The sequence below is a fragment of the Podarcis cretensis genome, assembly GCF_951804945.1.
Source record: "Podarcis cretensis genome assembly, chromosome: 1".
Classification (NCBI taxonomy): domain Eukaryota; kingdom Metazoa; phylum Chordata; class Lepidosauria; order Squamata; family Lacertidae; genus Podarcis; species Podarcis cretensis.
Window position 1 is genome coordinate 124,154,531 of NC_137170.1, and position 14,442 is coordinate 124,168,972.

Consider the following 14,442-nt stretch of genomic DNA (forward strand, 5'->3'; position numbering starts at 1 on the left):
AGCATGATAACAGAATACGGCATGTGGCCATCTCCTTGTAACACTCTATTAAAAGAGACCTGCCTTTCTTTTAAGGGTAGTTGAGTAGATGGTAAAATGTACAGGGAGAATTCCAAGGATGACATTTCATATTCCCTGTAGCTAATTAAAAATTGCTGGCTGCTCCCAGATACCTCTCATTCTAATCAAGGTATTCAAATTGCATTGCAGTCAATGGAAGTGTAATCTGTTGCCTGCAATTTCATTTTCTTGTTTCGTTTCACACAATGGCCATATCATTAAATTGCCTTCCCTGGTTTAAACGGATCCCAAACATACCTACTTACGGAACCCAGCTAAAGAGGGGCTTTAGCATTTAATTGCTAAATAAAGGGCTTGTGTTCTAAGGGACACAGTTAACAGCCTTCCAAACTGCAGGCTGTTTGCAACATGAAGGCTGTGTGTCTCACTCAGGGGTGGGGAACCTGAGGCCTAGGAGCTGAATGCAGCTTTTCAGACTTTTCTGTCTGACTGTATAGACTCTAACGCGCGCAAACACACACACACACACACACACACACACACACACCTCTTGCCAGACCACACCTTTCGCCAGCCTGCTTTGCACCCTCCTCAAATGCTTTTACCTGGCTGGGATGCATCCATGAATTGTTATTGTGCTTCTTGCCTTCCAGGATCGAGGATGGAGAGGGGTATGTGTGTGTGTGGAAACTGGTGTACACTACAAAGTTAAATCGTACAGTGGTACCTCGGGCAGGTGGCGCTGTGGGTTAACCACAGAGCCTAGGACTTGCCGATCAGAAGGTCGGCAGTTCGAATCCCCGCAATAGGGTGAGCTCCCGTTGCTCGGTCCCTGCTCCTGCCAACCTAGCAGTTTGAAAGCACGTCAAAGTGCAAGTAGATAAATAGGTACCGCTCTGGCGGGAAGGTAAACGGCGTTTCCGTGCGCTGCTCTGGTTCGCCAGAAGCGGCTTAGTCATGCTGGCCACGACCTGGAAGCTGTACGCCAGCTCCCTCGGCCAATAAAGCGAGATGAGCGCCGCAACCCCAGAGTCGGTTTACAGACGCTTCAGGTTACAGACTCCGCTAACCCAGAAATAGTGCTTCAGGTTAAGAACTTTGCTTCAGGATGAGAACAGAAATCTCGCAGCAGCGGTGCAGCGGCAGCGGGAGGCCCCATTAGCTAAAACGGTGCTTCAGGTTAAGAACAGTTTCAGGTTAAGAATGGACCTCCAGAACAAATTAAGTACTTAACCTGAGGTACCACTGTAGATTCCTTGCTTTGCTCACTTTTGCCTCTTTCCCTTTCTGCCACTCACAGGTGCCCCCCCCCCCCCGAAAGGAAAGGCAACCCTTAAGCTGAAACTGTTTGACCACGTCTGGTCTATCCAGTCAGCTAAATTCACCTTGAAACCACACTTTTGTGTCAAACCACCTTCACCTTTATTGATTGTTTGAACAGAATTTGAGCAGCTGCAGAAGAACGATGACTGGGTGGCTGAATCAGGCTGAGATGAAGGAGACGGTTTGGGCAGGAGCAGGTAACCCAGTGGGGTGGGGTCACAACAAAAGCCTCCCGGCAACAGCGTTGCTACAACTTAATATACAGTTTAATATACTACAGCTTCTGCCCTGACCTGCATTTCCCACAATCGGTGCTGTTTCCGTTCCCCTGCCAGCGCTTGCTGTTTCATGAAAGTTTCATAACTATTTTTGCAACGTTTGTAACTTGCATTCGCTCCAATCTAATGGAAATCCCAGAGCAATGTAGAGAGAAGTCTTTGCAGACTTGAAAACAGCCACAGTGGTGCAAAATTGTAAATGGACACTGATTGTGATTTCCCGGAGAAACGTGTGAACTGCTGCAATTTCCGCTTCCTTTTTCCATTAGAATTCTCCCAACTGCCCTAGAGGAGTGAGGAGACCATAAGGCTGGTGCAGTGTGGGCACAACAGCAAAACCAAACTGACACTCCTGCCAGGGTGCCCACACAGCCCCACTGCTGCCTTGTTGAACTAGCTAGGCCATTGGCTTGATCCAGCAGGCTGCTCTTATGTTCCTATGTTACTGATGCTGCCGCTGAAGGTCAACAGCTGGGGTTCCAGCCTCCTAGACTGTCCACTTCTTGACAACACAAGACTAGGCCCTGCAGAACACAACTGAGAGTGACGGAGAGATACCTCCTCCTTCTTCGAACAGATCTCAACAGGATTAGCTACAAAGGAATAAACCACCAAAGCAGATCGCCGATACCGACGCTAGCACATTGAGAATGGGAAAATTAAAGTGGTTCTAGATACAGAGGGGTTGGGGAAATATAAGAACAAAAAGACCAAGTTGGGACAGATCAATCTACCCAGGCCATCTGGGCAGATTAACCAGCGAAAGCTGTAAAGCACTCATAACATGTGAAAATACTTCGGGTCATTTAATAAGCCACTATTATATTGGTCAGCATAAAATAAGAGAGTGAGATTCAACTAAGTTGTTCTGTGTGCAGAACAAGGTGCACTCTGCTCGGAAAGGGTTGGAGGAACCGTCAGAACAGGTTTAGGGAGTGGGTTTCGGTGAGGATAGGCGGAAGTCCTGTTGGGTGTATGAATCTCATTCCCTATGCTCATACCCCACTTAGTATCCCCACTATACTCCACCCATAGTAGGCAAAATTTTAATTCAACGGCAGCAAAAAACAAACCCACAGTCAAATCGTGGGCCAGCCTGGCTTGTGCAGGAGCAGTTGAAACGAGTGGGTACTGAGTTAGAATACTATTGTGCTGTTTCGATGACCATTTCCTGGGGATTATACCTTTCTGTCATCTTGAAGGTCCTTTTCCCGTAGCAACCTGAGTCTAGGGATATCTGCCTAGAGGAGCCCATGCAGAAAATAGTGGGAGGAGGAGGAGGAGGAGTTTGATACTATCATTTCAATTACTCAGCTGTTGCTCTTGGACGTGGTAGTGAAATAAGCGAAGCCCACGGGCGAAAATTTGACATGTTGAAAAACTTCTTGTCTTAGCCAGCATTTGCATGCGTGTGTGTGTGTGTGTGTGTGTGAAAGTGAAAGAGAGGGAAAGAGAACACTAAATATAGTAAGGGCGAGGCTCCAGTGATGCAGATTAGCTGACTTCCCTGAGGGCTTTATGGAGTCGTGTGGTGGAGTATAAATCAGAATAAAAATAACAGGAACAAACACAGAGTTCAGTACAAGTATGTTGTCCATCGCTGTGCTCTGCCACTGTAATATCGGGGGGAAGCCAAACCCTCTCCTTTTCCCTCAGGCAAATTACTTGACACTGTGGTGTGGCTAGCCAAGCAAACTAAGGATGGTATTGGGAGGAAAACTGGATATACGTCTAATCTGATCATTCTCTGGTGGCAGATTTGGGTTCTAGAGCAGTTTAAGCTCTTGGTCATTGTTACAGCTCGGCGATATATCAGTATATCGTCCAACACTGGTTTGAAGTCCATACTGTATTGTGATATTGGTTTCATAATTTTTGACCTGGCAATATATCGCGAATCATTATGTGTGTTATGCAAAAATCACAATGCGGGAGAAACCGTGAAGCCAGCCAATGCCTCTACATAGCTCCATCTTTATTTCAGACATCATGATATACCAGCCTATCGTGAAATTTAGCTGGTGATATATTCCTGCATCCCTATACATAGAGAAGGCCCCATTAGTTTCATACCACTTTAAGCAGTTATGTCTTCCCCCAAAGAATCCTGGGAACTTTGGTTTGTTAAGGGTGCCAGAGAGTTCTTAGGAGACCCCTATTCTCTTCACAGAGCTGCAATTCCCAGAGTTCCCTGTAAAGAGGCATTGGTTGTTGAACTGCTCTGCGAATTGTAGCTACATGAGGGGAGCACCTTTAACAAACAACGCTTATCAGGATTTCTTGGGGGAAGCCATGACTGTTTAAGGTGGCAGGACAGGGCCCTGCCCGCCCCTGCTGCCACTGGAGAAGCAAGGAGACGCCTCTGCATGATCCTACTAAGAGAGGCTTCCTGTTTTGCCTCGGGCAGTAGGGAAGAGCGGCCCTTGTGGTATGATACAGTGGTAACTCGGGTTACAGATGCTTCATGTTACAGACGCTTCAGGTTACAGACTCCGCTAACCCAGAAATAGTACCTCAGGTTAAGAACTTTGGTTCAAGATGAGAACAGAAATTGCGTGGCGGCAGTGGGAAGTCCCATTAGCTAAAGTGGTACCTCAGGTTCAGAACGGACCTCTGGAACGAATTAAGTTCTTAACCAGAGGTACCACTGTATTGCTTTAAATGTTTACTGCAGGAGGGCCTAAGTTTACTTCCTCCTTAACCATAACTGATGACCTGACAATCTTGGTATATTTAATATGGGTTTCTATTTATTTTCTTCTTAGTGCTTTGAGTAACTGCCAGAGCCATAGCTAGGTGATCTTGTGCCCCTGGCACAACTGTCCAGATTGCGCCGCCTAGCCACGGACAAATTAGCTCTTCTTTCCACCTCTCCTCCAACCCTCTCACCCACCCATTCAATTCACTCTCTATTTAAAACCATTTTGTCAGGGGTTCAGGAGCAGAGGCACAGGGAAGAGAGGAGATGGAGAGCGAAGGGGAAGAATCCGAGGGGAGCGTAGGAGAAGAGGACAGTGGACCGAGGGATTCCATGAGCCTCTCCAGCGAATCGGAAGATTCACAGAAGGGGGCGCCAGTGGCCAGGGGTAGGGGGTTCCCAAGGGGAACGCCCCAGGAGCAAGGGGGCAGCAGGGACTCCCAGAGCAGTAGTTGGAAATCAGGACCAGCTTCCCCACGAGAGCAGAGTGGGGGGGAAGAGTCCCAAGGATCGGGGCCAGTGCATTCCCCACCAGGGAGAGAAGATAAGGCAGGGCTGACCACGCCTCCATCGGAGAGTCAGACAACGGAGGGGAGGTCAGATCCGGCCAGTATCTCGGAAGAGGGAAGCAGTGACAGAAGTAGTGTAACGGTCAGGAGGAAGGTCACTGGGTTGGTGCGAGAGGCAAGTTCAAATGTACAGGAGCGCGGGACAGCAGAGAATGAGGATTGGGAACCGGGTCCTAAAGCCCGCCGGAGGGAGGGGGAGGAGCTAAGCGACTCAGCGTCGGAAGAGTCCAGAAAGGGCAATGCCCCAGCGGGCAGGAGGACCCAGAGGAGGAGAGAGCAGCGCAAAAGGTGGAGCAGGGCTAGGATCTTAAACTGGTGTCATAGGGGAGGAGACTCAGACGGTACTTCGCCGGTCTAGGGTTAAGACGTAGAGCTGCGCGCTGCGGCTTGGAAATGGAAACTGAACCTCAATAAAGACTTTTGTACATAACGACAGCCTCGCGTTGGTCCTCTGTGAGCTGGGACCTAGGGGCAGCTCTGACACATTTCTTATGAGGCAATAATCAATATTTATACAGTGGTGCCCCGCAAGACGAACGCCTCGCAAGACGGAAAACCTGCTAGACGAAAGGAGGCGCTTCGCAAAGCGAATTTCCCTATGGGCTTGCTTCGCAAGACGAAAATGTCTTGCGAGTTCCTGCGGGTTCCCCCCCCCTTTCCTCCCCTTTTTCTAAGCCGCTAAGCCGCTTATCAGCTGATCCGCTAAGCCGCTAAAAGCCGCTAAGACGCTAATAGCGCTAATCCGCTAAGCCATCAATGGGCTTGCTTCGCAAGACGAAAAAACCGCTAGACGAAGAGAATCGCGGAACGGATTCTTTTCGTCTTGCGAGGCACCACTGTATTTATGGACATATTTTTAAGCCGATTTTACGCCTCCTCCAATTGCCTGCGCCCCTGGCGGGGGTCCACCTCGCCACCCCCTAGCTACAGCCCTGGTAACTGCGTATACTGTGTGTGTGTGCTTGTGCCAGTGTGATGTAGTGGTTAAGAGCAGCAGACTTGTAATCTGGTGAACTGGGTTCGTGTCTCCGCTCCTCCACATGCAGCTGCTTGGTGACCTTGGGCTAGTCACACTTCTCTGAAGTCTCTCAGCCCCACTCACCTCACAGAGTGTTTGTTGTGGGGGAGGAAGGGAAAGGAGATTGTTAGCCGCTTTGAGACTCCTTCGGGTAGTGATAAAGCGGGATATCAAATCCAAACTCTTCTATGTGATCACGGGACACCTTTATCTACTTTCCCAACAAACCAGGTGCAGCCATGCATAGCCATGCTGAGTGCATTGCCAAAAACCCTTGCAATAAATGCAGTCCTATCAGGGACCCGGCAAACCTTTGCCTTTTTGCTGCTTGCCTTGTCGGGCGGGTGCCAGGCCAGAGGGTTTCCTTTGCTTTGGCCTGGTAGGTCATAAGTTATTCGGTAAACCAAGGGTTGGGAACCTGTGGCCCTTCAGATGTCACTGGACCACAACTCAATTGGCTGGGGCTGATGGGAGTTGGAGGAGAGCCTCCCACCTCTGCAGTAAACGGACTTTACCATCTCGTGTAGTCATAATTCTCATAATGTTCCCTCAGCCTCTGACTCCCCTGCCCCCTATTTTCCATATCACTTAAATTCTGGGGTCCTCGGAGGGGCTGTGTTCTGCCGGCTATGTTTTTTCTACCAAGTGCGGTGCGTGCCAAAAGCTCTGTATAAATAACAAATGTTGCAATAATATTCCCAGGGCTCTCCACTTCTTAAGTGTGTGTTTGTTTGTATGGCTTTCGGAACATGGCGGAGCAGAGCGGTTCTGGCTCCAGAAGGGATCTGCGAGGAGACATAATAAGGCCAGGAGATGCGCAAGTGCTGTCATTTGCTGCGCTGGCCCCCATGTTCCACAAGAGTGCCAAGCATCTTAATTGTAGCCATCTTTTTTAATTTTCATCCTGTGCGCTATCTGGCATGCTAGGAATGCCGTGTTTTTCTTTTCATGCCGTGCCGAACGAACTCCGAGTCCTAATCCGGTTGGGCTCTTGGATGCGTCGAATACTTCTGCTTGCTTGTTTTTTTCCCTTTCTTTTTTGGCAGCGCGACCTGGAATGATAATGAAGCAGGTGCGTAGGCTCAGCTTTGACAGAAATGTATAATTCTGTGGGAGGATCCTAGTGAAGATCCTAGACTGCGATAGTGGAAAACAGAACATCAGTTGCCAATCGTGAAATTTAGGTGGAAGGTTACATGAGATTGAATTGCTGGGAGAAATGTGGCGGCTGTAACTTAATGCGGGCAATGAGCAACGGAAAAGCTTCGGTGTGGTGGTGGTGGAAAATAGCTTGTGGCATCAGTTCATGCCTAGGTGGCATACTACAGGATGCAGAATCTAACCCAGGATCTGCAATCCTGAGGATCTTCATTCTTACACATTTCTTGCATGCCCCTCGGGTGTTTGGAGATGTACAGAACAGTGGTCCTTGCCCCGATGACTTTGAGAATATACTCCAGGTTGCTTAGTAAGGGTTAGTTACCTAGAGTTGCATCCATCTAAGTCACTGCACATTACTCCTGATCTGTTCTGGGGGCTTCGGGAAATTCCCAGATAAGATTTGGGGCAGGGGGGCAGTGCAGGGAGATGAAATTCTGTTGCCCAAGCAGAAGTTGTTCCGCTAATGCAATGACTTGCAACTCCCATTTACATAACATAATAAGGTCTGTTGAATTTAGCCCATTAATCAGCTAGGTTGATGAAATCATTTTGTGGTGATTAAAAATGTGTTTGCACTTCAGCTAGATAGTAGGCTTTTTAAAAATTGTGCGCGGGTGGCGCTGTGGGTTAAACCACGGAGCCTAGGACTTGCCGATCGGAAGGTCGGCGGTTTGAATCCCCGCGACGGGGTGAGCTCCCGTTGCTCGGTCCCAGCTCCTGTCAACCTAGCAGTTCGAAAGCACCTCCAAGTGCAAGTAGATAAATAGGGACCGCTCTCCGGCGGGAAGGTAAATGGCGTTTCCGTGTGCTGCTCTGGTTCGCCAGAAGCAGCTTAGTCACGCTGTCTGCGGACAAGTGCCGGCTCCCAGCCTATAGAGCGAGATGAGCGCGCAACTCCAAAGTCGGTCACGACTGGACCTGATGGTCAGGGGTACCTTTACCTTTACCTTACTTGTACAAATCAAATGAGGCAAGCCTCATATTAGAAGACTTGTTTCTCTTTTATTTATATATATATATATATATATATATATATATATATATATATATATATGTATGTATATATAAATATATATATACATATATATTTGTATATATGTACACACACACACAATTTATACATATAAAAGATCACATACAGATCACAGCACCGTATCTTTACATAAAATTAATAGAGAAGAAAGTTCCAAAGGACTCACTCCTAGTTTACTCTCATACAGTCAGCTATGCCTCCTCTATGATGCTGCCTGCAGCAATTGTACATGCATAATCAAAGGCAATATGCATTTGTTTGTTTGTTTATTGCTTGCTTGTTCGCTTGCTTTAAAGTGGATCTGCAGTGAGAAACAATGCATAATTTGCCTACTGCCACATTTTGCAATTCTACAAATACATAGGAAAAGCTGTCAAGGGTGTTTTGCAATACAGTCTTATTTACACTCGGACATTTCAGATCCTGCTATACAATATGGTGTGTGTGGTCAGGGAGGCAGTGACACCTGCCTAAGCTGGACCTGCTACACTCAGCGATGGGTGTGTAGGTGGGACTCCCCTCATGCCTGGTCCGGAAGCTGCAGTTAGTACTGAACGCTACAGTGCAATGGCTCACAGGAGTGCAAGTCTGTCAGCAGGTTACGTATTGCTCAATGATCTGTGCTGGCTGCCAGTTTGCTGCCAGGCTGAGTTCAAGGTCTTACCGTTGGTATATAAAGCCTTTTATAGCTTGGGACGGGCTTACCTGAAGGTCTGCCTTACCCCCTAACGTGCCTGTTAGATCCGTTTACAAGCGCGACACGGTGTTCGTTCCACATTAGTGAGCTGTCCTCTCTTTAGCGTGGCAGCGCCTGCGCTTGGGCATCCCCGACATCTATTGACAGGCTCCCGCCCCAAAAGACACAAGCTCTTGCTTGTAAGTAAGAATGAGAACTTCGTTCACACAAGCGACAGGCCTAGCAGCCCAGGGCTTGGGGCTAAGGAGTTCAACAGCAGGACGGGAAGTTCAGAACCGGAGGGGAAGCATCAAAGACGTCCCAATGTGTTTCTGTGCCACACCCGCCAAAAAAGATGAGGTGGGGTTCCCCAGATTACGAGTCTACCGCTCTTACCCACTACACCACACTGGCAGATACAACCAAATCATGCGTCTGGTTAAGAACGGACCTCCAGAAAGAATTACCGTATTTTTTGCACCATAACACTCACTTTTCTCCTCCTAAAAAGTAAGGGGAAATGTCTGTGCGTGTTATGGAGGGAATGCCTACAGGTGGCATGCCTACGGATTTTCCTCCTCTAAAAACTATGTGCGTGTTATGGTGGTGCGTGTTATAGAGCGAAAAATACGGTAAGTTCTTAACCCAAGGTACCACTGTAAAGGTAAAGGTACCCCTGCCCGTACGGGCCAGTCGTGTCCGACTCTAGGGTTGCGTGCTCATCTCGCTCTAGAGGCCGTGAGCCGGCGCCGTCCAAAGACACTTCCGGGTCACGTGTCCAGCGTGACGAAGCTGCAGCTGGCGAGCCAGCACCAGCGCAGCACACGGAAACACCGTTTACCTTTCCGCTATAAAGGTGCTTTTGAACTGCTAGGTGGGCAGGAGCTGGGACCGAACGACGGGAGCTCACCCCGTCGTGGGGATTCGAACCGCCGACCATACGATCAGCAAGTCCTAGGCACTGAGGTTTTACCCACAGCACCACCCGCGTCCCCTGTATTTCTAATTAAAGACAACACATCATAAATAAAACCACTGGATGCATTTTAAAACAGACTAGAAACCAAACTTTAAAGTGCCCGGGCAAATAAATGAATTTGGTGCTGATGCTAAAATAATTGTAACATTGAGACACCTGTCATACGGCTACAGGATGGGTGCACTGTGCAATTGCATGGGGCACCAAGCTATTGGTGGGGGGTGGGGGTGCCAAGCTGAGCTCACTGACTGTGATTTTTTTTTTTAATATTTCATCTGCTTTGAGCTAGAGTGGCAAAAAGCAAGTGTTTGTGACCTTCCCCCCATCCCCAAGGTTCTACCGATTATCTTCCTTCAATTAGCTGTAAAGTATGTTTCTTTTTCAGCTTTCATGTTGATGTAATCCATGCTAGGGCTGGGGTGGGGTGGGGGGAATGGTGGAACACAGTTTGACTTTGGGGCAGATTTTACCAAGCACTTAGCACTTCAGATCTTATAAACACTACATAAACGATAATGAAATAAAGTGGTCGAATGTGGGAGGTCAGTTGGATACTTTTTTTTTTACTTATAACTTTTGTTATAAGTAAATGTTATAAAAGAAAAGAATGCCTGTCAAAAGATAGGGAACTGCTACAAAACAAAAAGCAAATCAAAGCGGTTGCTAGGCTTAGTCGCTCTATATTTTATGTAATTTGTTTTTAAGCAGCAAGAGAAGACTGAAGACAGTCATATATGGTGACACTGTCTCTTCAAGGTAGAAGGCCTACTTTTTGTAGCTGAGGTTGGCTCGGTTTTGTTTGTGCGGAACACGATAAAGAATCTAGGCCAACAACCCCATGAAAGCTATCCTTTGAGAGCCACCCACACAACATGACAGAGACTTCACTGGGATGCTAGAAGTGGAACAGCAGAGCAATGTGCAAGAGGTAGCCCATTTGGGTCCTTTTTCATAGACACTGGGGGGGATAGACTGGGAGCAGCAGGCCTGTTGTTGTTGTTTAGTCGTGTCCGACTCTTCGTGACCCCATGAACCAGAGCACGCCAGGCACTCCTGTCTTCCACTGTCTCCCACAGTTTGGTCAAACTCATGCTGGTAGCTTCGAGAACACTGTCTAACCATCTCGTCCTCTGTTGCCCCCTTCTCCTTGTGCCCTCCATCTTTCCCAACATCAGGGGTTTTTCCAGGGAGTCTTCTCTTCTCATGAGGTGGCCAAAGTATTGGAGCCTCAGCTTCAGGATCTGTCCTTCCAGTGAGCACTCAGGGCTGATTTCCATAAGAATGGATAGGTTTGATCTTCTTGCAGTCCATGGGACTCTCAAGAGTCTCCTCCAGCACCATAATTCAAAAGCATCAATTCTTTGGCGAACAGCCTTCTATATGGTCCAGCTCTCAGTTCCATACATCACTACTGGGAAAACCATAGCTTTAACTATAGCATGGTTATATTTTAACTTGGTAATGCTGCAAAGTTACAGAGCTGCCCGGTGGGTGGGTGGAGGCAACTGGGGCCATTTGGCCCAGGTCCACAAGCCCCCCCTCCCACCTACCTTGATTCCCGTGCATACCATTGGCCACCAATGGTAAGTTATTACTATTCTTTATTGAATTTATATACCGCCCTATACCCGGATGTCTCAGGGCGATTCACAGAAAAGATCAACAAAACCCCCCACAAAATATATAATCAAAATAAAAACAACTGAATAACGCACACACCCCCAAAAAAGAGAGAGCCACATTTTAAAAGGGCGTAGGATGAATGCCTTTTAAGACTTTCAGGTAGGTGGCCCTGGACAGTAATATTCTGTGGCAGTTGCTCCAGGAAAAGGTTGATCAGTGGCATGAGGCCAGTTCTGAAGGCAGGAATCGTTCCTTTGCCAGCAGACCACAAGTGGAAGACCTGTGAGACCGAGGCCCAATAAACAGGAAGGTGCTCTGGCACAAAGAAGTCGGGATTTTGAAGAGAGATAATGGGGCAGGAAGTAGAGGAGCTGGGCAGGCTCAAATAGGGAGATGATCCCTCAGGTTTTTGGGTTCCAAGCTGCTTGCGGGCTTCAATGCCAGCTGAATTCAGTAAACACCAGTTGAATGGAACTGAATTAGTAAGCAGGCCAGCAGCAGAATCTTTACAACTCTCTTCCCCACGTCACCTCCTATTGTGTGTTTGCTTTGCTTTGCTTTGCTTTGCTTTGCTTTGCTGGGTCATGGATCTTGCTGTGCCAAGTCCTTAATTAAAGGGATGAACAATTGTCAACTTTCCTGTCAGGCGACACCTTTTCTGACCAACGCTTATGCTGTGTGTGGTATGCTAATAGGCAGGAACTGCCGTTTACGGCAGCAGGGAATTGCCCCATGGTAGTACTGTGGGGACACGGGTGGCGCCGTAGATTAAACCACAGAGCCTAGGACTTGCCAATCAGAAGGTCGACGGTTCAAATCCCTGCGACGGGGTGAGCTCCCGTTGCTCGGTCCCTGCTCCTGCCAACCTAGCAGTTCGAAAGCACGTCAGAGTGCAAGTAGATAAGTAGGTGCCGCTCCGGCGGGAAGGTAAACGGCGTTTCCGTGCACTGCTCTGGTTCGCCAGAAGCAGCTTAGTCATGCTGGCCACATGACCCGGAAGCTGTACGCCGGCTCTCTTGGCCAATAAAGCAAGATGAGCGCCGCAACCCCAGAGTCGGCCACGACTGGACCTAATGGTTAGGGGTCCCGTTACCTTTACCTAGTACTGTGGTTCATTTATTCAAGGCTGCATCAGAGGTTCAAGCCTTTGGCCCTGTGTAGCTGTCATTTCTCTCTTTCCTTGTTCACCAGGGTGTACCTACCACTCCTGGACTTTGCACCTGCATTTTTTAAAAAATGGCAAAAGGCAAGTTGGAGAAATGAGTGCCTCTGAGCATGCACAAAGTGCAAACCCACCCTCTGTGCTAAGCGACCTTTGCATCAGAGCAGATCTTAAGCCCAGGTGCCCTTTATTTTCGAAATTAAATCCCGACAACCTTAACTCCTGTCTCTCGGGACGCCACCGCCGCCCTGTTGCCCCAGATTCTTCCAGCAGGGTTTCTTCGCTTCCCTTTTTAGCTCCGCCCCTTGTCACTTCCGTTCCTTGACAGGTTTAGTCGCGCGTCTTCCCCGCCTCCCAACCTTTTTTTCTAGCCGATTGGCTGGGCTCCCGCCACTCACCAACGAGAAAGCCTATCGGAATGGGAAACGCTGATTGGGGGGGCGGGAGGCGGATGGGAAACGTCGGTTGAAGACAAGAGCCTTGTTTGTTTCCTCCCCCCCTCCTCTTCCCCCCCCCCGCTATGCCCGACCGCGCAGCGCGGATTGGCTGAGAGGCGAAGAGCGGGGCGGGGCGAAGAGGCGGCGGGGCGGGACGCGAGCCAGCCGGCGCTGTAACCGCCGCACAAACCGGCTTTGCGCTTTTCAAACGCCAACTGTGTGGCGAGCGAGCGAGCGAGCGCGAGCGCGGGGCCGGGCACGAGCGCGCTGGGGGGGGGGGGGGCGGCCGCTGGCACCGAGCGGCGTCAGGGGAGGCTGGTCTGTCCCTTGAGGTGCTGCTGTCCTGCGTTGGAAACAGGGACGAAGCGGGCGTGTGTGTGTTTGAGGGGGGAGGAAATAAAAAGGAGCGTGAGGCGGCGGCGGCGGCGGCGGGCGAGACAGGCAGAGAAGGCGAACCGTCTGGGCTCGGGAAACGAAGCCCTGAGGAAGGAAAAAGGGTGAGTGTGCCCTGAGAATATTTATTATTGTTGTTATTATTATTATTATTAATGGTGTTATAGGCCGGGGAGGGTTCTCCCCCCCCCCCGCCTCACCTCACCTCACGGAAAAGAGGGGGGCGGCGTTGCTGCTGAGGGAAAAGCACGGCCGGCAATGAGGAGGGAAAGCGCCCCCTGGCGGCCTCGGCAGCAGCGCCCCCTCCCCAAAGTCCGCCCCCCCATCCCCATCCCCATCCCCATCGCCTGCCTGTGGGGATGGCGGCTCTGCTGAGGCTGGCGCTTCTTGTGGCTCACGCCGTCCCCGCCGGCGGGGCGCCTGGATGAGCTTCCCTCTCGCCGCCGCCGCCGCCGCCACCCGCTCGCTTCTGCTTCTCTCGCTCGCCTCATGACATCCTTTCCCCAGCTTTCTCTTGAGTGAGTGTGTGTGCAGATTTGTGTGTGCATGTATATATATATATATATGTATGTGTGTGTCAGTGTATGTGTATATATATGTGTGCATATATTTGTTTATTGGGGTTTTTGTTCGTGTGTGTTTATATAAATGTGTGTGTGTGCAGTGGTGCCAACTTAAATAAAATATTTATTTAATCAATCAATCACAAGAAGTAGCACGCGCACGCTATTCTAATGGCAGTGCCCATCAACCTTGGTGGCTCCCAACCCCCCTTAAATATTTTATTCTAGGCGACCTTGACCCCTAGGAGTTGGTCCTCTGTGTGTGTGTGTGTGCGCGCGTGCATGTATTTGTTTATTGGGGTTTTTTTTGTGTGTGTGTGTTTATATAAATGTGTGCTTTTGCATATATTTATATGTGCATTGGGGTGTTGTTTGGTTTGTGTTTGTAGAAATGTGTGTTTGTGCTGTGGTGCCAACTTGAATAAAATATTGGGGGGGGGCAGGTAAGCCCTGCCCCACATAATCACAAGAAGTGGCACACACGCTATTCAAACGGCAATGCCCATCA

General features: G+C 49.2%; 1 protein-coding gene and 1 long non-coding RNA gene across 2 annotated transcripts in view; one reads left to right on the forward strand and one right to left on the reverse strand.

The window, feature by feature from the left end:
• Nucleotides 1-14,442, forward strand: part of STK17B (serine/threonine kinase 17b) — a 113,863-nt gene that overhangs the window by 71,198 nt on the left and 28,223 nt on the right. The window contains exon 2 of the mRNA XM_079981819.1: nucleotides 13,441-13,475. The gene's annotated coding sequence lies outside the window, so the exon portion shown is untranslated. The remainder of the gene's footprint in view (nucleotides 1-13,440; nucleotides 13,476-14,442) is intronic.
• LOC307220259 lies at nucleotides 11,511-13,033 on the reverse strand. The gene is made up of 2 exons (XR_013840794.1): nucleotides 12,756-13,033; nucleotides 11,511-12,599 (listed from the first exon to the last, which is right to left on the reverse strand). It is a non-coding gene; the product is annotated as an uncharacterized lncRNA (long non-coding RNA).